The following is a 23,158-nucleotide window of genomic DNA, read 5'->3' as shown; positions in this document are numbered from 1 at the left end:
CTTGCGCTCTCGTAACCGTAGCAGTGAGCCCTATCCTTTAGTACGTTCTTTTAAATTCTTTATTTATTTTGGTGTATTGTTCTTAGTTGTATCTTTTGTTTGTTGCTTTGTATGTTTGCTCGTTAATTGCCCCGAGTAGAAGGATCGTCGTTTGAAGATTGAAGATCAAGTTCTCCGAGTGAGCAAAAGCTGAAGAGCAGTAAGAGTAGCTTTTCATTGGTGAAAGGCAAGTGATCCTAACCATATTTCTGTCTATGCTTATTTACAAGAGTATTATGATGATTTAATTGGAATATGGAGAACCACCCAAGAAAACCGTACAACCACAATACTACATAGCTCTGGTCTTGGCTGATTAATTAGAGACTCTAGTTTGTGACAGTCTTACCGAAAGGGCAAGAGGGGATGCATCGACGGGATATAGCTCGGTCCTCTTAGGGCAATTGGTATTGTTTAATGGTCCTTTGGCAAGGTACCACCTCATTAGGACAGTGTTATGACCACTTTGGCTTGAAACCTTAGCGGATTGTCATGGGTTAGGGAATCTTTGTAAAGGCCTCGTAGCGTCCCTATGCAATCACACCTCGGAAGTGTGGTATTGTGCCTAGCTAGCACATTGCGTGGTTGGGTTCAAAGTTCTTCGGAACTTTTACGCGAATTGTGGTGAAAGTGTACAACCTCTGCAGAGTTAAAACTAACCAGTTAGCCGTGCTCACGGTCAAGAGCGGCTTGGACCCTCACATGATTAATAAACTTAAAGATGGATATAAATCACATTCTGGTTATTTTTTTGTGGCCTTGCTGAGTACCAACCATAAGTGTACTCGCCCTTACTTACTGCTGCTCAGAAGGAGAAAGTTGTGGTGAAGTCTTTTGAAGATGTTGCTGAGTTCTAGGCGTACGCAACCCCCAGTCGATTGCCTGTGAAGTTTGGAGTCTGCATTTCCAGAATAAGCTGTATAACTCTGATAGTCTTTTATTTGTTGTAATTCTCTTTTACGTGACACTGTTACTGATTATTCACTTATAATGTCTCTATATGTATGAAACTTGATCCTGGCATACATATAGCTATGCATTCAGTTTTGTCCTTAAAACCGGGTGTGACAGAAGTGGTATCAGAGCTGTATCGACTGTAGGACGTAAGCTTAGATAGCAACGGTCGTGCTCTAAGGATTCTTTTGATATCAAATCTATTCCTGCTCATTCTTTGACCCCCTCCATTGAATATTCTCTCTCCTTAACTATTTTCTTTCCTCAGTCAGCATTGATAACTCATCTTCCTCACCTGATTCTCTTTTCATCTGCACTTCATTATTTTGCAAATGTTAGATCCTCAATCCTTGTCTATATATTTATTTTCCTTGATCACTCCTTAATTTTGATCATACCGACCACTTGATGTATGATTTTCCAAATTTCATCCAGCTCACCTTCTTTTGATATGCTGGTGAAATTGCTCCCTGAATTTCTTTTTAACTTACCTTTTTGGACCTATCTCCCCTTTGCTTTATTCACAATGTGCTCAGTGTCTCTCCTTTCCAAGTAAATGCCGATTTGGATTCATCCCTTGACTTGAATTCCAATGTATCTCTTCTGTCCAAGCCATCTGAAGAATGGAGCTACTAGTTGATCATGTGGAGTCAAGTCGAAGCAATTGGAAATTGTACCACTTACCCACATTCTTACTCAAGTTGGATGAAGGATTCAGAGCTCCACCAAAGAATCAAGCCTGAGCGAGATTATGACACTCTCACTGCAATCAGGACAGTGGAGTCAACACCGGACAAGCTGAAGGATACATGTGTCGTCAACAACGAGAAGCTAGAAGATATAACCATGCTTAGGATGACCCCTTCTAACTCTATTAACGTTTAGCATCGTTCTTTGACCATGTTGACTGGTGGAATTTGGTGTTTGCATGATGATGCTTGTCTTTATGACCCTGTTTGATTCGTTTCTTTGTAATGACTGTTGGTGTATTGTGGGTCTTCTACCTACAATGACATCAGTTGTCTAGCTGGGTTCTTTTGTATCTCCCCCTCCTTGTTATCCTCCGTCTTTCTACCTAATCCTTTCGAGGAGGTCAAGAAGGAAGTTTATGGTGACGCTAACAGCAATAGTAGCAACCTCCAAGCATTTGCAATGGTCAACAAATGAAAGTTGTTGAAGCATGGAACAATGAAAAGCGTAAGAGAAACTATGAAGCACAGAAGCCAGTGATAGAGGAGCAACATGAGATTAGTAAGACTCCGGGAACGTGCCAATGTTGCGAGCATTATGGTCGTCTATGTCTCCAAGAAGATAGTTTAAGGATAGCGGAAGCAAGACGACGTTACCCTTCAGATATCAACTGGAGGATTAGCACCCCCAGATCCAGTCCTAGAAGGAGTCGCCTAAGATGAAGACAGTACTCAGACTATAGACCTTGAGGATTGGACTAACTCTTTCAAAAATCTTCATTCTAAAAGAAGCAAACGGCCTAAGGAACAAATTGGTAAAGCAAGCCAAGAAAAGGACCAACGAAGCCGATGAAAGAATGGATGGTTAAAGTAGGAGTTAGACTGAGTATCTATAAAGTGTTTGATGTGAGTTGCGGAGAATAAAGAAGCATATCTACAGAGGTATTGTTAGAGGAAAAGACCAAGAAGAAATTTAATATGTGTTGGATGCTATCCACCGAAACCTTTGTCTCTTGCTAGCCTTGTGAATCTCGGGACGAGATTCCTTTTAAGGGGGTAGTTCTGTCACACCCTGAAATTTTTGAATTTCAAGATGTGATTAAAATTAAAAAAATAAAACAACAATTTTCTCACAATTTTAAAATTTTCTCAACATTTATTTTTCTTCACAGAGAATTTAGTGTAAAAGAAAATAAATATTGGTTGTTTTTCAAATTAAATAATGTTGTTCTTCTGGTGATGCATTCATGTCACATGCATAGTGTTGTTGAGTGTGAAAACCTTTCAAAACGTGTTCTATCATCAAAAGTTCTTCCCGGGAATTTTCCGGATTCTTCTGGATTCTTTTCCCATTTTCCCTAGAGCAAACTCTAATTTTTAGAGGCTCTTCCAAATCTTCTCATGAGCTCAAAATATTTTATTTGAGTTCGTTAGGTCCCAATATATTTCTAGGATTTTTCCTAGAATTTTCGGGTCATTTGGAATATTTTTCGGACTTTAAATATGAATTCTAGATTTTTCTAGAATTATTTTAATTTCGAAAATAATTAATTCTGAATTTTAAATGGGCTAAGTCTATCAAAAGTACATAAATCTCTAATGGACCTCAAGGGCCCATTCGCGTGTTCCCTAATGGGCTAAAGGCACGTAAAGCCCATTAGCATGGGAGGGAGGTTTAGTACCACATTGTTAGTTGATGTGGGATGGTGAAACTTTCCTCCCTATATGTTGAACCAACCTCTCTTGGCAACTCCACACAAAAATATAGACTACTCATAGGGAGGCTCCTTGTTTGGGAATCTCTAAAATAATCTTGTCCCCCAGAATCCCACCATCCTCCGCATCCGTGCATCTCCGGTGAAATCCGACACCACCCTAGTGCTCAGCTCATCGTCCTCTTCGTCGTGGTGTCCTCCTTCTCGCGAGTCGTCGCCATTTCGCCGTCGACCCCGTGCCTTCTCCTCGACAAGTTCACCGCCCCAGAGTTTCGCAAGGTAGCAAGGGAGCTCTCCGACCCTTTTTTCCCCCTCCCCTTCTCCCTCCTGCGCGCGCGCCCGCGCCCGCCGGCTCTACTCCGCCGCCACTCGTCTCAGAGCTGCCTCCTACCACGTGCAAAACCCTATCCTCTGCCGCTTGCGCCGCCGTTCACCGATCGAGCGCCGCCGCCGCACTAGCCCTCCGTCGCGCAAATCTTTTCTGTTAGTCCTTAACCCTTTGGTTAATCATGACTAATAAATTTCTGACTCATCGTTTATCCCATAGAATCGCCGTTTTAGTTCCATTTTCCGTATTTCTTGCGCTCTCGTAACCGTAGCAGTGAGCCCTATCCTTTAGTACGTTCTTTTAAAGTCTTTCTTTATTTTGGTGTATTGTTCTTAGTTGTATCTTTTGTTTGTTGCTTTGTATGTTTGCTCGTTAATTGCCCCGAGTAGAAGGATCGTCGTTTGAAGATCAAGTTCTCCGAGTGAGCAAAAGCTGAAGAGCAGTAAGAGTAGCTTTTCATTGTTGAAAGGCAAGTGACCCTAACCATCTTTCTGTCTATGCTTATTTACAAGAGTATTATGATGATTTAATTGGAACATGGAGAACCACCCAAGAAAACCGTACAACCACAATACTACATGGCTCTGGTCTTGGCTGATTAATTAGAGACTCTAGTTTGTGACAGTCTTGCCGAAAGGGCAAGAGGGGATGCATCGACGGGATATAGCTCGGTCCTCTTGGGGCAATTGGTATTGTTTAATGGTCATTTGGCAAGGTACCACCTCATTAGGACAGTATTATGACCGCTTTGGCTTGAAACCTTAGCGGATTGTCATGGGTTAGGGAATCTTTGTAAAGGCCTCGTAGCGTCCCTATGCAATCACACCTCGGAAGTGTGGTATTGTGCCTAGCTAGCACATTACGTGGTTGGGTTCAAAGTTCTTCGGAACTTTTACGCGAATTGTGGTGAAAGTGTACAACCTCTGCAGAGTTAAAACTAACCGGTTAGCCGTGCTCACGGTCAAGAGCGGATTGTACCCTCACATGATTAATAAACTTAAAGATGGATATAAATCACATTCTGGTTATTTTTTTGTAGCCTTACTGAGTATCAACCATAAGTGTACTCACCCTTGCTTACTGCTGCTCAGAAGGAGAAAATTGTGGTGAAGTCTTTTGAAGATGTTGCTGAGTTCTAGGCGTACGCAACCCCGATTGCCTGTGAAGTTTGGAGTCTGCATTTCCAGAATAAGCTGTATAACTCTGATAGTCTTTTATTTGTTGTAATTCTCTTTTACGTGATACTGTTACTGATTATTCACTTATAATGTCTCTATATGTATGAAACTTGATCCTGGCATACATATAGCTATGCATTCGGTTTTGTCCTTAAAACCGGGTGTGACAAGTTATATCCCATCCGTGGCTTCCTTGAGTTTGTTGTGATCGGCAGTTTCATCATTTTACCACAAACACAAGATACTAAAAAAAACTAGTACTCTCCATGATTTTTTTTTGCCATTTTGGACAAAGTATTGTATAGAAAAACAACTATGTTGTGATGTCGGGGTGTCAAAAAAAAAAAGAGGTAGTACTACGTACATGCGTAAATACCAGGAAAACCAGGGATCGCACAACAGTTTCTATTTGAATTCGCCAATAGGCACACAACGTATTATGTAGGGTCGCTGACGCTGACGCATGGACCCTAACTCTATGCGCCTGTGATGCGGCAGTATGTCAGAGAGACCTGTCCGAGCAAAACACACATACTGGAGCATAAGAAGCACAATCAGGCAGAAAAAACAGTTTCATCTATACACATTTCATATTAGACCAGCTAGCACAGGCCCCAGCATAAAGAGTTTCCAAAGACGTAGAGCATATGTTTTGATCACCTCCCAAAATATGAACTCATTGGGTTCATGGGCAGGTCTTCCCCTCCCCACCCTGCGTAGGATACCCAGAAGTAGTAGCTTCTTCTATTTCTATACTAGCAGTTGATGGTCCGCCAAGAAGGCTCTCTGTCTCGGTCTCTGCATCCAGTTGAGCCCAAGGATGCAGCGAGAGCTTCCTTAATCTGCCCAATTCATCGGCAATCTCCTTCATGGACGGCCTATTGAAGGACCGAACAGGCGATCAGAGGGGGTGAATGGGAGCCTCAAATCCGATTCGAAAAACCGGAGAGAAAAAGTCCCTATTACACCCAACGCACCTCAAACAGTGAGTATCAGTACCGCATAGCTCAGAACGGCTATCGGCATTAGGAATACCCACGCACAGAAGCCGAAACACACACGTGGAAGCAAAACAGTGAAAAGCTCACACAAACACACACGCGCAAACACATGAAAGCAACTAGGAGCAAAACCACTGGAAAGATAGCATCTCAAAAACTCGAGCAAAAAGGGTTAGTACACAGGTAAATCAAAAGCTAGAAGGATTGGAATTAAAACAAACTAGCAAAAACACTAATTAACTAATTTTTGTTTTGCCTTTTCTTTTTAACTTAGTCCTAACAAAAACTAGTTGATACAAAGCACTAAACAAGCACAACTGCCATGACCACAAGTTCCAGCTAATAAAAAAAAAACTAGTAAGCTAACAAATAAATAACCAACTGAGCAGTCTCTGCTTGGCGCTGTCGCTGCTCACCTAGTGCGGCATTTCACCAAGCATGTTGTAGGCGTGGCCGAACTTTCCAATCACCGAGCTAACAGCTGCCTCCTTGATTAATGACCTGTCAAATCAGATCACACACAAATGCAAACACAAAGCTGCAGCTACTGAAGTTCGCTGGCCACCTGCAGATCATCAATCATGCAAGCACACAAGATCCAAAGCAAAAACACGCTGCATCAGTGTCACTGGTGACCTGCACCTGGGCGGCCTCCTCACCTGAGGGCGATGCGCTCCAGCACTCCCTGCTCCGCCTGCTGCCGCGCCGGTTGCTGCTCAGGTCGCACGCCACGCACCAGGGATGCGCTGGTGTCCGCGCCGCACTGGGGTCTGTCGACCGAGCTACTCTGCAGCCGGTGCCCTGCGCGCCGCGAGCTGATCCTGCCTGCGTGCCAAGCAGCTGCGCAGCCGACCGCCTCGCCGAGCGCCTGCCTGCGCGCTGCTGCCGCGCGCGCAGCACGCGCCGTCTGGACTAAAGATGGCAACGGGTACCAAATATCCGCAAATCCACAGATATCCGACCCGCTGGGCGCAGATTCGGGTCCGAGTTTGTACCGCGGGCGTGGATGCGGTTACGATTTTAAAACCAATAGGTATTTTATAAAAGATTTGAAAATTTTAAAATCTAAACTCACAAACCCGCTGACATGTAAACCCTAACACCCCAATATATATATATCATCTCTAAGGTTTCTCTCATTTCCTCCTCACTCCCAGCAGCCGTCCCCCACCCCCTCCGCAGCGCCCGGCGGCGCCCCTGGCCTCAGCGCCGCGGCCCTCGGATCCCTCGCGTCGGCGTGCCCAGGACCCAGCAGCCAGCGCCCCCGCCCCTGTTAGATATCTAGGCAATTTTCGGTATATTTTAATTCCAAATATTAATATCAATTTCATGATATAGATGAGTGATAATGTGTGTACAAGATATGTGCATGTGTTCATGTTATTCTCACTAATAAGCATGAACAAAGAATTAAACCAGAGTAGGTTTAGTAAGTACCCCAAGGCGGGACCAGTGCCGGAGGCACCGGTTGCGCCGTTACCAGCTGGAATAGACATGCTATTCGACTGGTCTTGCTCGAAGTAGCCGAACTATGTCGATGCAGGAAGATGTTCGCAGTACAGTCCCATGAACGGTTACGGCGGGAAGTAGACGAAGTAGTCGTTCGCACGAGCGGTTACGCCGGGAAGTAGACGAAGGAGTCGTTCAGGGAGCGAGCAGTCGCGTCAAGACGCTCCCCAAAAACCTAATTGCCCGCGTCCCGTGCAGGACCTTCAGCGAGCAGAGGTTCCGGAGGCCCTGCTCTCGCTAGACCTGTGCGCGCAGTGCTAGCAGTGGGGAAGGCAGAAAGCAGCTGAGGGAGAAGGGAGAGGTCTCCTAAAGAGGAGTACCTGGATGAGTGCTTGAGATGAGTGAGGATGAGAGGAGATGGTGCTGGTTTATATAGGCACGATATGCCTCAGGTTCAACGAACCTGGACGTCATGAATGGCTTTGATGAGCGGCAGTCAATGTGCCTCAGGTTCAACGAACCTGGACGTCGTAAAGAGCCTTCAATGTCCGGTCATTAGTGACGACATTAACCCTCTGTTTTAATACTCTTTACTGCAAAACATCCTTCTCATCTCAGCACATCACGTCGCACCGCACCGCACCGCACCGCACCGCACCGGCACCTGCACGTCACGTCCGGCCGCGCACGCGCACGCGCACCGCACCGCCTGTCCGGCCGGCCGGCCGGCCGCGCCGCGCCGCGCCTCGTCTCGGCCACGGCCACGGCCCGGCCCGGCCCGGCCCGGCTCGGCGAGGCGAGCGAGCGCGCGCGCGCGTGTGGTTCACCGTCCTCCTCTTACCGGCTTCACAAGTGGTGTACACGAAGTCCACCTTTTAAGTCGGTTGAGATCCTCCTCAATTCCCGGTACGGAATTAAGCATTGATTCCCTAGCATTAATAGTGGGCTTTAAATTCTTTTAATGCTTTAGAAGTAATGGGCCAAGCCCATTACTCCAACAATCCCCACCAAGAAATTCAAGCCACACTAGAAATACCCTCATTCCCTCATTGATATACCAGTATTCGACAGAGACTGTTAAGTTGAACTTCCATCTAGGACAAAGGCTACACTTATTCACAACTGTGCAATGGACTATGCCTTGAATTGCCAGTTTTGTGCAAACAAGTTTGACCAGAGCCCTACACTAGTACTAGGCTGCAAAAGCATCCCCGCGGTTTGGAGCTTATAAGTCATACTCCAGGCCCTTCATGAATTTCTAGAGAATACCCAATTCTCATAGACCATGACCAGTGGTCAAACTCATATAGGTGTGTTCCTTTTAGATGTTCTGTAGGACAACATCTTTGTTTCAAAAAAACAACTCATTTGTTTAAAAAAACCACCTGGCACACATTAAAGTATAGACCAACCTGCCATACAGATTAGAAGAGAAATGCACCTTATACACAGAATGAGCCCTTTTCACAAAGGTTCTCTTCTCACAGTCAGACTTTAGTTTGTTTCACCATCCTAATTCACGGGATCTCCGATCACATAGGACAGGTTTCTACTATAGAATGACTCACGTGGGTCTCAAGCCCAATTCCATAGATGCATTGTCTATCACATTTCGTGAAAGACCCTTTGTAAACTGATCTGCCAGATTTTTAGCCGTCTGAACATAGTCCAGGGCTATAACTCCGGAGTTTCTCAATTTTCTGACAGATTTCAACTGCCTTTTCACATGTCTAGATGACTTCATGTTATCCTTTGAACTATTCACCTTGACAATTACCGTTTGATTGTCACAGTTCATTAGGATTGCCGGTAACGGTTTTTCAACTATCGGCAAGTCCATAAGGAGCTCACGAAGCCACTCAGCCTCAACAGTGGCGGTATCTAATGCTGTGAGTTCTGCTTCCATAGTTGACCTCGTTAAGATGGTCTGCTTGCAAGACTTCCAGGAAACTGCTCCACCACCAAGTGTAAACACATATCCACTTGTGGCCTTTATCTCATCAGCATCAGAAATCCAATTTGAATCACTATACCCTTCTAGTACCCTTGGGTACCCGGTGTAGTGAATTCCATAGTTCATTGTCCCCTTCAGATAGCGCATTACTCTTTCAAGAGCCTTCCAATGATCATCTCCCGGGTTTGAAACAAACCGGCTCAGTTTGCTTACAGCAAACGAGATGTCAGGTCTTGTAGCGCTCGCTAAATACATTAATGAACCAATGATCTGAGAATATCTCAGCTGATCTCGCATTATCCTTTTGTTCTTTCTAAGAATTAAACTGGCATCATATGGTGTTGAGACAGGTTTATAGTCGCTATAACCAAAGCGACTTAACACCTTCTCCACATAGTGAGACTGTGTAAGAATCACCCCACCATTGATCTCTTTTACCAGTTTTATATTAAGGATAACATCAGCTTCTCCCAGATCCTTCATCTCAAAATTTTGAGATAAAAACTCTTTGACTTCCTTAATCACATTAAGGCTACCAAAGATCAGTATGTCATCCACATACAAGCACAAAATCACTCTTTCAGCCCCACCATAGCGATAGTACACACATCTGTCAGCTTCGTTCACAACAAAGCCGGCAGAGGTCAAAGATCTATCAAATTTTTCATGCCACTGCTTAGGCGCTTGCTTGAGACCATATAAAGATTTTGACAACTTACAAATCATTCCTTCTTGACCCTTTGATACAAACCCATCCGGCTGATCCATATAGATCTCCTCTTCTAACTCTCCATTGAGGAAAGCCGTCTTAACGTCCATCTGATGAACGAGAAGACCATAAGAGGCTGCCAGGGAAAGTAACACTCGAATTGTGGTCAATTGGGCAACTGGTGAATAAGTGTCGAAGAAATCTTCTCCTTCTTTTTGGGTATAACCCTTGGCCACAAGCCTAGCCTTGTACTTTTCAATAGTACCATCTGGCCTAAGCTTTTTCTTGAACACCCACTTGCATCCAACCGGTTTACATCCATAAGGACGTTCAACGACCTCCCAGGTTCCATTAGACATAATAGAATCCATCTCACTCCTTACTACTTCCTTCCAATAGTCAGCATCAGGAGATGAATATGCCTCTTCTATGGTTCTGGATGTATCATCTATGAGGTATACAATGAAATCATCACCAAAAGACTTTACAGTCCTTTGTCTCTTGCTCTTTCTTGGAGCATCATTGTTATCCTCCTCAGGATTTTCTACAAGTGTATGTTCATTGTGTTCTATCGGCTCAGCAGAGCCATCATCCTCGATGAACTCTTGCCTAGATGAACTTGTTTCATCTCTCATGGGAAAAATGTTTTCAAAAAATGTAGCATCTCTGGACTCCATTATAGTACCAACATGCATGTCAGGTACTCCAGATTTCACTATTAAAAATCTATATCCAACGCTGTGAATAGCATAACCTAGAAAGATACAATCCACAGTTTTAGGTCCAAGCTTACGTTTCTTGGTTATTGGCACACTCACTTTTGCCAAACAACCCCATGTACGTAAGTATGACAGTGTTGGCCTTTTCTTCTCCCATTCCTCGAATGGAGTTATCTCTTTATTCTTTGTAGCAACACGGTTTAGGACATGACATGCAGTCAATATAGCCTCACCCCACCATTCCTTGGAAAGTCCCGCTGTATCTAACATGGCGTTAACCAAATCCGTTAGAGTGCGGTTTTTTCTTTCGGCAACCCCATTTGACTGAGGTGAATAGGGAGGCGTCCTTTCATGAATAATATCATGTTCCTCGCAGAATAAAGTAAATAAATTTGAAAAATACTCGCCACCACGATCTGACCTAACTCTTTTGATCTTTCTCTCAAGTTGGTTTTCTACTTCAGCTTTATAGATTTTAAAGTAGTGTAAAGCTTCATCTTTTGACTTCAACAAATAGATGTAACAAAATCTAGTACTATCATCAATCAAAGTCATGAAATATGTTTTACCACCTTTTGTCAACACTCCATTCATTTCGCACAAATCGGAATGAATTAATTCTAAGGGTGCCAAGCTCCTTGCCTCCGTGGTCTTATGAGGCTTACGAGTTTGTTTTGATTCAACACATACATGACACTTAGAATTTTTGACAAAAGTGAACTTTGGAATTAAGCTCAAATTAGCTAAGCGCATCATACAACCAAAATTAACGTGACAAAGCCTCGAATGCCAAATATTTGTTTCATCAACGTTAATAACATTGTATGCAATTTTATTACAAACATCTGACAAAGAAAGACGGAACAAGCCTCCGCTTTCATAACCTTTTCCAACAAAAGTACCAAACTTAGACAAGATACATTTATTGGACTCAAAGACTAATTTGAAACCATCTCTACACAGTAGAGAGCTGCTGACTAAATTCTTCTTGATGGTGGGGACATGCTGCACGTTATTCAGCTGCACGGTCTTCCCCGAAGTAAACTTCAGATTTACCGTACCAACACCAAGAACACGCGCATGTGATCCGTTCCCCATCAGCAAGGAGGAAGTCCCGCCGGTCTGGTAAGAAGAGAACAAAGAAGCATCAGCACAAACATGAATATTAGCACCAGTGTCAACCCACCACTCGGGTGAACCAAAGACTGAAAGAACAGTAGGTAATAAATTACCGTACCCCGAAGTTCCTCCAGGCTCGCTAATAACCATGTTGGCGGAGTCGTTGCCTTTGCGGTTCGGACACTTTGCAGCAAAGTGATCCGTACTAGCGCACACATAGCAAGCTCCCGTCTTCTTCTTCTTCTTAAAAGTGGTTGTCTTCTTAGTCTTTGGTTGGTTCTGCGGTGGCTTTTTCTTGTTCTTGTGGGAGTTGTTCTTCTGAACAAGATTGGCACTTGAAGCACCAACAACTCCTTTCCCACGTATGTCCTTTGCTCTCGCCTTCTCCTCAACATCAAGAGTCCCTATGAGTCCATCTATTGTGAACTCCTGTCTCTTGTGTTTTAGAGAAGTAGCAAAGTCCATCCAAAAAGGTGGCAGCTTAGAGATTATACCTCCGGCCACAAACTTATTGGGTAACACACATGGGGACTCTTTGCTGCAATTTTTGAGATCTTTTGCTAGAGTATGTATTTCATGAGCTTGTTCCACTACAGAACGGTCTTCGACCATCCTGTACTCAAGGAACTGCTCCATGATATACAACTCACTCCCGGCGTCAGATACTCCATATTGAGCCTCAAGAGCATCCCACAATGCTTTGCCAGTTGGCAGCCGGATATAAGAATCCACCAGGTTATCACCGAGAACACTAATGATCAAGCCTCGAAAGAGGATATCAGCCTCATCGAACGCACTCCCTTCCTCTGGAGAGAATTGTTCAGGCTTACCCTCTTTCACATGGATCACTCTCGATAGTGTTAACCACAGTATAAGCCGCTCCTGCCAACGTTTGTAATTTGAACCATCAAAAGGTGGTGGTTTGATTGATGCAGCAAAGCTAGATACCGAAAGACTATTAACACAATTAGGTTTTTGGATTGTTAGATATCTAGGCAATTTTCGGTATATTTTAATTCCAAATATTAATATCAATTTCATGATATAGATGAGTGATAATGTGTGTACAAGATATGTGCATGTGTTCATGTTATTCTCACTAATAAGCATGAACAAAGAATTAAACCAGAGTAGGTTTAGTAAGTACCCCAAGGCGGGACCAGTGCCGGAGGCACCGGTTGCGCCGTTACCAGCTGGAATAGACATGCTATTCGACTGGTCTTGCTCGAAGTAGCCGAACTATGTCGATGCAGGAAGATGTTCGCAGTGCAGTCCCACGAACGGTTACGCTGGGAAGTAAACGAAGTAGTCGTTCGCACGAGCGGTTACGCCGGGAAGTAGACGAAGGAGTCGTTCAGGGAGCGAGCAGTCGCGTCAAGACGCTCCCCAAAAACCTAATTGCCCGCGTCCCGTGCAGGACCTTCAGCGAGCAGAGGTTCCGGAGGCCCTGCTCTCGCTAGACCTGTGCGCGCAGTGCTAGCGGTGGGGAAGGCAGAAAGCAGCTGAGGGAGAAGGGAGAGGTCTCCTGAAGAGGAGTACCTGGATGAGTGCTTGAGATGAGTGAGGATGAGAGGAGAGGGTGCTGGTTTATATAGGCACGATATGCCTCAGGTTCAACGAACCTGGACGTCATGAATGGCTTTGATGAGCGGCAGTTAATGTGCCTCAGGTTCAACGAACCTGGACGTCGTAAAGAGCCTTCAATGTCCGGTCATTAGTGACGACATTAACCCTCTGTTTTAATACTCTTTACTGCAAAACATCCTTCTCATCTCAGCACATCGCACCGCACCGCACCTGCACGTCACGTCCGGCCTCGTCTCGTCTCGGCCACGGCCCAGCCCGGCCCGGCGAGGCGAGCGAGCGCGCGCGCGTGTGGTTCACCGTCCTCCTCTTACCGGCTTCACAAGTGGTGTACACGAAGTCCACCTTTTAAGTCGGTTGAGATCCTCCTCAATTTCCGGTACGGAATTAAGCATTGATTCCCTAGCATTAATAGTGGGCTTTAAATTTTTTTAATGCTTTAGAAGTAATGGGCCAAGCCCATTACTCCAACTATGGATGGCAGCGGATCGGGTTCGGGGCGGGTATCCGCGGTTTTCGGGTTTTCGGGTTTTGGGTTCGGGTTTCGATCTTCGCCCGCGGATTTGCGGGTTCGGATATCCGAAATATTTCGGGTTTGGTGCGGGTTTTAAAATGTACCCGCGGAGCTCCATTGGGCCTCCGAAAACAACCAGCCCAATAGAAGCCCAACTAATATCCATAACTATATAAGCCTAGAAACCCTATTCCCACCCTCACCCACACCTCACCCCGTCAGCTCCCTAGCCGCCGCCGCCTGCCTCCCCAATCCTGCCCGATGCCGCGACGGGGCGCCTGCATCCCGCCCGGCGCTCGCATGACCGCGGCTTGACCGGCGACGCGATGGGCGGAGCTCGGCCCCGGCCCCTGGCAGTGTGCGAAGCTCGGCCGCAGCCGCGGCCCCCGGCGGCCCAAAGGGCGGAGCGACGGCCATGGCGCGACGGACCTACTCCCCTCCTCCGGGGCCACCGGCGCTCGGCGCTCCCAAGGGCCCCGGTCGGGGCGGCGGTGGTTCGTGACCAAGCCGCGCGGATCTGGGGGCGTGGCAAGGCTCCTGGAGGGGCCGCCAGCGCTCGCGCGGCCCGGCCCTGCTACTCCACCGAGGCAGGGGGTAGCGTGGATGGGGCGAGGAGGGGGGCAGCGGATGGCCGGCACGGAGAGGATGGGTGGCGAGGCAGCGACCTCCGCGGATCTTGGGCGGTTTCTTGGAGCGTCGCGGTGAGGACCGGGCTGCGCGGCGCGGCGACGACCGGGCGGCGTGGCGAGGGTCGAGCGGCCGGCGAGGCGGCGAGGGAAGAGTGGCGCGCAGGGAGGGGATCAGAGGGTGGCACGCAGGGCCGGCGAGGCGGCGCTCGCCAGGGAGCTCGGGGTCGGATGGGGAAATCGGCCGCAACTGGATCCAGGAGGGGAAAAAATATTCGGGTTTCGGATTATCCGTCGGTTTTCGGGTACCCGCGGGTTTCGGTTTCGGGGATAGATTTCGACCCGAATTGAAGTTCGGGGCGGGTTTGGGTTTCAAATTCGGGTTTCGGGTTTGGGTGCCCAGACACTCCACCCGAACCGAACCCGACCCGTTGCCATCCTTAACTCCAACAGCCCCTCCGGCCTCCGGCCTCCGCCCCTCCCTCCTCCGGTCCTCCTCGCAGCTCGGTCCCAGGCCACGTGCCCAGGCTAGCGCAGGTGCTCAGGCTAGCGCAGGTGCCCAGGCGGCCCCCGACGCCCTCGCTCCTTGCCCAGAGGCGACGCGCGCAGGCGGCCGCTCGGCCAGGCAGCCAGGCGCCTAGGCCCCTGATTGGCCGATTCCCTCCCAGCAGGCAACGCTCCCCTATTATTTGTGTTAATCTGCATGCAACAATGATTCTTGTTTGTGTGCAACAATGACTCTTCTTTAATTGCAGATTGTGTTTGCTATATATATTAATTTTTGCTTGCTGTTAAATTAAATTTTATGCTTGATTTTTTAAAGTTTGCGGGTACATAGGTGTGCCCGCGGGTATCCGCGGACAGCGGGTACGAGTTTGGGTTTCTACCCGTCGTGGGTTGCGGGCATAGATGCGGGCACGAGTTTTGGCTTGCGGGTGTGGGTCTCTGAAATTAGTATCCACGTAGATTTTACCCGTTGTCATCTTGAGCCTGGCCCCTACAAGACCTGCGCAAGAACAGACAAAAGGCGATTTAAAAATCCAAAGCGAAATCCAAGACAAAGGGACAGAGAATTAAATCAACGGAAACACAGGAGGGATGGGCCTCCATTCCCATCAAATTTCAGTGCTAAGATTCAAGGATTCATCCTCAATTTCTAAACCTAGAGAGAAGAGGAATGGGGAAGTAGAAAACAACCAAAAAAAACAGGGAGAAGGGGCGACGGGGGAGAAGGAAAAGGCTATCGACAGTGACAGTCACTCCCCTTCTTATCCACCCATCTCTAATCCAAAATGACTAAAGTACCCCTACAATAATAACTATATTTATTACACGCCCAGGGGCATTTTGGTCCAATTTTTTCGGAGCATCGGACGGACACGGTGACTTCACGATTTTGCTTCGTCTCGACGCAAGCTTCGCGATCCTGCCACCTGTCCTCCGACCTCCTCGGGCACTCCGCCCCGATTACTGCCAGAGTCCTACCGCGGATTTTGAGGCCCAAACCCGAAAACCGTCTATCGATCTTCCAATCCTCGACGCGTGCCACCATCGTCCTCGAACGCTCGGGAGCCAAGTCTTCTCGAGCCTCCGCTCGACTTGCACGACCGCCGTCTTGACTTGGTCAACACAGTCACCCCGTGTACTCTTGCGCTCGTTGATGTCCCCAGACATCAGTCACCGCAGCTAGTCGCCCGGCCTCCTGGTCCCTCGGTCCAAGCCTAGCATCCGTCCTTCACCGCTCCCGGTCCATCGATACGAACCCGCATGACCTTCGCCGCCGACCACCGCCGCTGACTTCCACGCCTGTGCACCACAAGCCAAAAAACACGTTGCACGACACAACTCACGGCACGGTTAGTCCGCAAACTCAACCCGAAACGCTAGTCCGCTAATAATCACTCATCATCAGGCTCGAACCACAAGGGCACATATCAACTTTGTGTTCGCACCTATTGCTACCGCGCATATCCAGGCATTGTTTGGCTAGCGCTGCGAGCCCCGTGACTAACTCGTTGCTCTTTTGCCCCCTTTATATGTCTTGCCAACACTGCATCAAGTTTATTCTCCTTCATGGCGGTCAGAAAATTTGATGTCAAGCTCCTTTGCTCCTCAGGACCATTCAGTTTCAGCGGAACCTGCCCGGTGAGCACCTCTAGAAGGATGGTGCCGAAGCTGTAGACATCACTCTTATCGGTAAGTTGGCATGTCTGCATGTATTCAGGGTCAAGGTAACCACAGGTACCTTGAACCACAGTCACGTACTGCTCGTTGTCAGATGGGACTAGAATGGAGGCTCCAAAGTCCGACACTTTGGCCATGTAGTTGTCATTGAGCAGAATGTTGGTGGTCTTCACATCACCATGTAGAATCGGGGGAGATGCGTATGAATGTAGGAAGCTAAGTCCCTGATCAGCTGCTTCGATGTGCAAGCTGACGTTGAAGTACCTGGACTGCGAGCACTGCGAGGTGCGAGCCGATGCCGAACGGGTAGAGCATCTCGACGTCGCCGCAGTGTCTCCGGCACTAAGCCAGGAACAACCGCGGTTGCCGGGGCATGCTGCGACGCAAGAAGCAGTAGAGCAAGGGAGAGCTTCAGGATCACTTCCATACTCGTCGGCTGGAGAATTGAAACCATGACATTATTGTAGCTTAGCATTCAGCTTAATCGATTGGCACCACAAAGATTATCGGTCTTGGGGAGGAGCTGATCTGATCATGAAAAGATGAACATAAAGCAAACGATATAACACAAGTTTGGCAAATTTCAGCTCAAAGAATTATGGAAGTTCAGTTTCGGCAAGCAGAAGTGCCAGAGGAGATAGTTGATCTTCCCTCTGATGCCAAGAACGCTGAATCTTTGGAGATTTTGTAACACCCTAATTTAAATTTCAGTATTTAATAATAAATTTAATTGGCTTTATTTAATTTTCTAAGGTTTATTATGCTTAGCCTTATATTTAATTTAATTTTCTTTCACAAGTAATTAAAATTTTTCTAGGTTTAAACTTGTTTGTGCATTCATGCTGGTGCATACGTTTTATTTGGTTGAGTGCATAGGTGTTTGAATTCAAATTTCTTTTGAATTCAAATAGATTTGAGTGAAGTTTGGAAAAAAAATAGAAAAGGAGAAGAAACCAAACCCAACCCAGCATCCCAGCCGGCCAGTCGCACTCATTCTTCCCTCCTGCGCCAGCCCGCTTCCTCCCGCGGGCCCAGCTTGCCACCCGCTCAAGCCGCTCCAGCGCACGGCACGCGCACGCCCTCTTCACTGACAGGGCGGGCCCACATGCCGGCGCCCTTTCCCAGCAGACTGTGCGTTGCCGCTGCCTCCTCTCTCTCACCGACACTCCGGGCCCAGCTGTCGGCGCTTCCTTCTTCCTCCATTGCTTTCTCCGTGCCGCGCCCGAGCTCCAGCTCAGCTCCGCTCCGCCTGCTCTCTCGCCTGCCCGTGGACCACCCCGACCCTGCAGGGCCACCGGCCAGCCTCAGCGCACCCCGCCCCGCCTTCTGGAAGCTACGCGCCGAGGCCCCGGGATCAAGCCGTGCGGTTAGCGCGATGCGCTTCTTGCGTGATCTGCTCCGCCACGATCACCGCAGCCGCTTCCAGTGTGCACGCATGCCCAGAATCACCGCAGGCCTTTAATTGGCCCCTGCGCACCCACCAGAGCCCTATCTTGCCACCCCAGTGCCGCCCCGCGCCTCTGCGCCACCGCCCCTGCCAAGCTCCGCCATGCAGAAGCTCCACGCCGCCGCGGCCGCGCCGCCGCGACCACGCTGCCCTGCCGCGCCACCGCTCGTGCCGACCCCCGCCAGATCTCCGCCCCGAGCCCAGGTTTCACCCTGAGCCCGCTTGCCCCGGTCCGAGCCGCGCCCTCGCCGGAATTTGACCGAGATCCGCCGCAGGTGAGTTTCCTCTGCCGCCGCAGTTCCACACCGCCAGCGATGTTCAGGCCACCCTAGCCCCCGCAACACTTCCACAGGATCACCCCCGCATCGAGCCCTGGAGCCAGGACCCCGGAGCACCCCTGCAGCGACCTCCTCCCCGAGCTCCGTCGAGCGCCGCCGCTAGACCTCAACGTCGGCCGTCCTGCGCTGCAGCCTTCTCCACTCCAGGCCCTCGGTGAGCTTCCACCTACCCTATCCTTCCTTTTGCGCTAGATGTAGTGGCCCGTAGGCCGGTCCCAAGGCCGGAACGCCGTTGCCAGCGCTCCGCCGCTGCTGCTCCGCCGCGGCCTTGCCCCTTCAGCCCTGTACAGCATCGCACCGACCCCGTTTTCGCGTTGTTTTGGCCTTGCGCATGCACACACACCCGTTGTAGCGAAAATGGCCTCTCATGCCATATTTTAATATAATGTTTTGGTGATTGATATAGACAACACAACACTTGGACTAATATAATTATTAAGATGACCATTCTCAGGCTTTTAGGTTCAAGTGATGACAAAGAGATGATAGGAGTAGCTAGGCCCGAAGGGCCACCCCTACGGGGGTTCCAAGGGACAAGAATTGAAGAGACCGTGAAGAAATTCAAGTCAAAACGAACAAGACAGAGACAATTTGCTATCACCGGTTAAACTGACGTTAGGCACCGGTTAAACCGACGTTAGGCAAATTGTACTCATCGGTGCAATGGACCCAGAAAGCTGACTAGGGTTTTGTGCCGGTTGAACCGACGATGCCTGAAGACAACTCGTCGGTGCAATGACTTGAAGTGAAGACTGACCCAGAGGCACCGGTTAAACCGACGATAAAGAAAAAGTGAGTGTCGGTGCAGTTGTCCAGAGACTCCATTTTTCGGGGGGTTTCTAAGCTTGCACTCACCGGTTAAACCGACGTTAATTTTGAGAGCGTCGGACGATTGATCAAATAGCCGTTGGAAGATTGTAACGGCTAGTTGCTGGGAAAATACACTCACCGGTTAAACCGGTGATGACAAAAACTGGAGCATCGGTTTAACCGGCGTTAAGGGATTTCGTCAGCCTTTTTCCCAACGGCTAGTTTGGAGGGTTGGGCTATATATATGCCACCCCACGACTCATTTGAGGTTGCTGGAGACTAAGGAAGTATACAAGAGCCAAAGATCATCTCCAACCACCGTAGAGCTTCATTGTACATCATATAGGCTTAAGCACACTTGTGAGAGTGCTTAGTGCTTGTAATAGGGATTAGTTCTTGCAAGAGCTCCCTTGAGAGAGTCTTGATGCGGCAAGCAATCCTTGTAATCCGTCGTGTGACCCTCCGACTTGGTGTGGAGTGGCAACGACACTTTGTGCGGGGGAAGAGGAGACCCCCTCCTTGGTGGAGAAGCTCCGTAGTGGATTTCGGCTGGGTGACCGAGAGAGACGGTGGTGGTGCACGAGACTCGGTGTATTGTGGGCACTTGCCTTTGCTTGCCGGCATCGCCTTGGTGGCGTAGTGCAAGACGGTGATCGGAAGAGCCTCGGTGTCCCGTGGACGTAGGCGTTTGTGACGAACCACGTTACATGACCGTGTCTAGTCGGGAGTTTGCATCCCTCTTGCACTTACCTCTTTACTTACCATATTACGTTTCCGCATTTACTCTACCTTGCGTGCCTCTACTTTCCTAGTTAGTTTGATTAGGATTGGTTATAGGTTGCAAGTATTTTGGGGTAAGTAGAGAATAGCAAAGATAAACCTTAGTCATAACGAGTATGTATAGGACATGTTAGGTTTATCTTATGCAAGTAGTTTGAGCCCTAGGTTAAAAAGCGATTAGCGACCCTATTCACCCCCTCCCCCTCTTGGGTCGGACACCCCGGTGATCCTTACACCCGTTCGCAGCCGTTCCCATGCCCAGAGCTGCTCGCGCACGCGCTCACCGGCGTGTTCCACCGCGCAGACCTGCCGCCACCGCCGCGCTCGCTGTTGCAGGCCTCCCCGAGCCCAGCCAAGGCCGCCAGTAGATTATGCGTACCGCGTAGATCATCCCAGACCCAAGCTCGGGATGATTTGACCCCCGGACGATCAAATTCGGTTTACTCCGGCGAGATCCAGACGCGCGCCGCCTCGGGGACCCTGTTCCGGTGCCCCTGTGCCACCATCCCGCGCGTCAACGTTTTCCAGCCGTCCGATCTGAAGCCGAAGCTCACGATTAGATCCTGAACCGTTATGATCCGAGTCGTTCGATCGCGATCCGACGATCCGGACCCCTTGGTAACGGTTCGGCCTGGAAACTTTGCTAAAGAGTCCCTGGCTTTTTCTTGAATCAATCCGCGTCCTGTCTAGTTCAAAAATAATTCCAGATCAGCCCTGTTTTTAGCGTTTAGGCCAATGAGCTTTCCAGTTTTCAAACCCGCCGTCCAGTTCCTGTCTTTTTGCATGTCAGACCCTAGATCTAACCTTTAATTATGTTTAGGTCTCTGGTTTTTGCGCAGAACCCCTGTAGTTCCAGTTTTCTCGTAGTTTAGTCCTTAAACCTTGTTTTAGCCCTAGATTTCGCGTTCTAGCTCCGTTTCAGGCGTTCTTTATGTCCACGCGATCGTTGTAACGCGTAGAATAGTTCTAGCTCAGTTTTGTTTGCTGTTTTTATGTATTGTTGTACTGTTTCTTAGTTTTTGCCTTGTTTGCATGTATGTGTATGTGCTGGACTTTGTTTTGGCGTTGCGATCGTGAGTAGACGTTGAGTAGTCGGAGGAGTACCAGGAGCCACCTTCCGCGGGACACTTCGAGCAGCAGGAGCAGTTTGAGGAAGGCAAGTATAACATGAACCGCCTATTACTTTTAAATACATTTTCATACTGCATTTTAATATTGTATGCCTATAAGGACTTTTCTAGTCACTTTATATCCTTTATATATATCCCTTGGGTTGCATTTTGGTTAGTTGTGCTAGGTGCCGCACTATAACACACTTGGTCCTTTTTAATTAATTTGATTAATGGTATATGCAACTTAATTCTGAGAGTGGTCATCTGTATTCTATGCTTGAGTGGCTCACGTCTCGTTAAAATTGGTTTTTTTTAGAAATATGGTTTAGGGGGCCAGCATGGTGCTTAGTGCTTGGTTGGACACTCTCCCTAAGGACCGGTTCATAGAGCGACAACCTGGGACAACAGCGCTACCACAAGACTGGAATGGGACGGTCTTGGCTTACTAATTAGGTCTTTTTGGTTTGGAGTAACTTTCCTGCGGGGCAAGGGTGGTAAGCTTCTATGGCCCTCGTACTGAGTGGCCTCATCTGTGCTTTGTGACTTGACGCCCACTAGACCTGCTCCATCGTCGCCGATCCAACCCTCGCGGTTACTCCTTACCAACGAGATTCTTTGTAACGGCCTCGTAGTGAGTTTGCTAGTCATCTCACCTACAGAAGTGTGATGAACAACTAGCGTAGCTCACGACTTGTGGGTAAAGATGTGCAACCTCTGCAGATGTAAAACTGGTATACTAGCCGTGCTCACGGTTATGAGCGGCCCAGATCCTCCTTTTGATTAGTGGGTTATCTCTTTTTCATTAAGGTGGTTCCCCGGGTGGTTTGGTTTGGTTCTCAGTAGGTCATAATTAATTTTGATTAATTTCTATGTAACTGGGTTTATGATAATTCATCCACTTGTAGTAATTAGCTTTAATAAAATTTTGCCAAGATTTAAAGCTAATGCAGTTGAGTCAGCCAACCTTAGAGCCTCATAGTTTGTGTTACACTTGTTGAGTACAAGTTGTGTACTCACTCTTGCTTACTCTACTCTTTTTCTCTTGTTCTCTTTGGGGACACCCTACTGCTGCTAAGCTCCCGGCGACGCGGAGGAGTTCACTCAGAACCTCCAGGAGTACGAGGACTTCTAGGCGGTCATCTCCCAGTCGACGTCTCTGTGGTGCCCAGTTTCAGAGAGAGTTTCGTACTTGTTCTGCGCTTCCGCATATTTGTATCAGACATTTTGTCATTAATGTAATAAATAACATTCATACTCGTTTTATTATATTTTTTACGTGATATGTGATGTGATATACTGTTCATTCTGTTGTATATACGTGTGACTTGATCCTGGCACGTATATGACTGCTCGGTTTATGCCCTTTTGTAAATCGGGTGTTACAGATTTCTTCAGCTATTGTTTGTTCTTAGAACAGAAAGCACATGCTGTTATCAAAGCGGTATCACGAATGAATCAAAATACAACAAAGAGTCAAAAAAATTTTGGTCAATGATTGATTGCCGAAAAATATCTGTAATGTACATGCTAATCTTCTCTAAGTCATCAGCTGGTGCAACAGATCAACAAACAGTGACAATTATAGATCTTAATCTTTTTGTTAAACAAATACCATTAGATCCAACTACAAAGGTTTATTATAAGGCAGATAATCCTCTACCTTTAGCCGGTCTGGAAAGGGAATCAAAATGCTGCAAGCTCTTTAGAGTTGTAGCAAATCAGCAACGGCTAAAAAGATTCAGCAAAGAAACAAGTGGTACCAAATGCTTGTTCCTACGTCAGAGCGAGCTATAGGGCGTGCAACTTTGGGTGATCTGCACGTCCCTGCTCCCTGGACTAGCTGCTGGACACCTGCTTTTTATTCTTCATTTCATAGGTTTTCAGAATAAGAAAAATCATGGCATATACT

General features: G+C 47.8%; 1 long non-coding RNA gene across 1 annotated transcript; it reads right to left on the bottom strand.

Moving 5' to 3' along the window:
• Positions 1 to 5,457: 5,457 nt before the first annotated feature.
• Positions 5,458 to 6,778, bottom strand: LOC120660250. The gene is made up of 2 exons (XR_005669474.1): positions 6,321 to 6,778; positions 5,458 to 5,781 (listed from the first exon to the last, which is right to left on the bottom strand). It is a non-coding gene; the product is annotated as an uncharacterized LOC120660250 (long non-coding RNA).
• Between the last annotated feature and the right edge of the window lie 16,380 nt (positions 6,779 to 23,158).

The sequence above is a fragment of the Panicum virgatum genome, chromosome 2N (genome assembly GCF_016808335.1).
Source record: "Panicum virgatum strain AP13 chromosome 2N, P.virgatum_v5, whole genome shotgun sequence".
In the NCBI taxonomy this organism is placed as follows: domain Eukaryota; kingdom Viridiplantae; phylum Streptophyta; class Magnoliopsida; order Poales; family Poaceae; genus Panicum; species Panicum virgatum.
The sequence above is the reverse complement of the archived record's forward strand: the minus strand, read 5'-3'. Positions and strand labels throughout refer to the sequence as shown.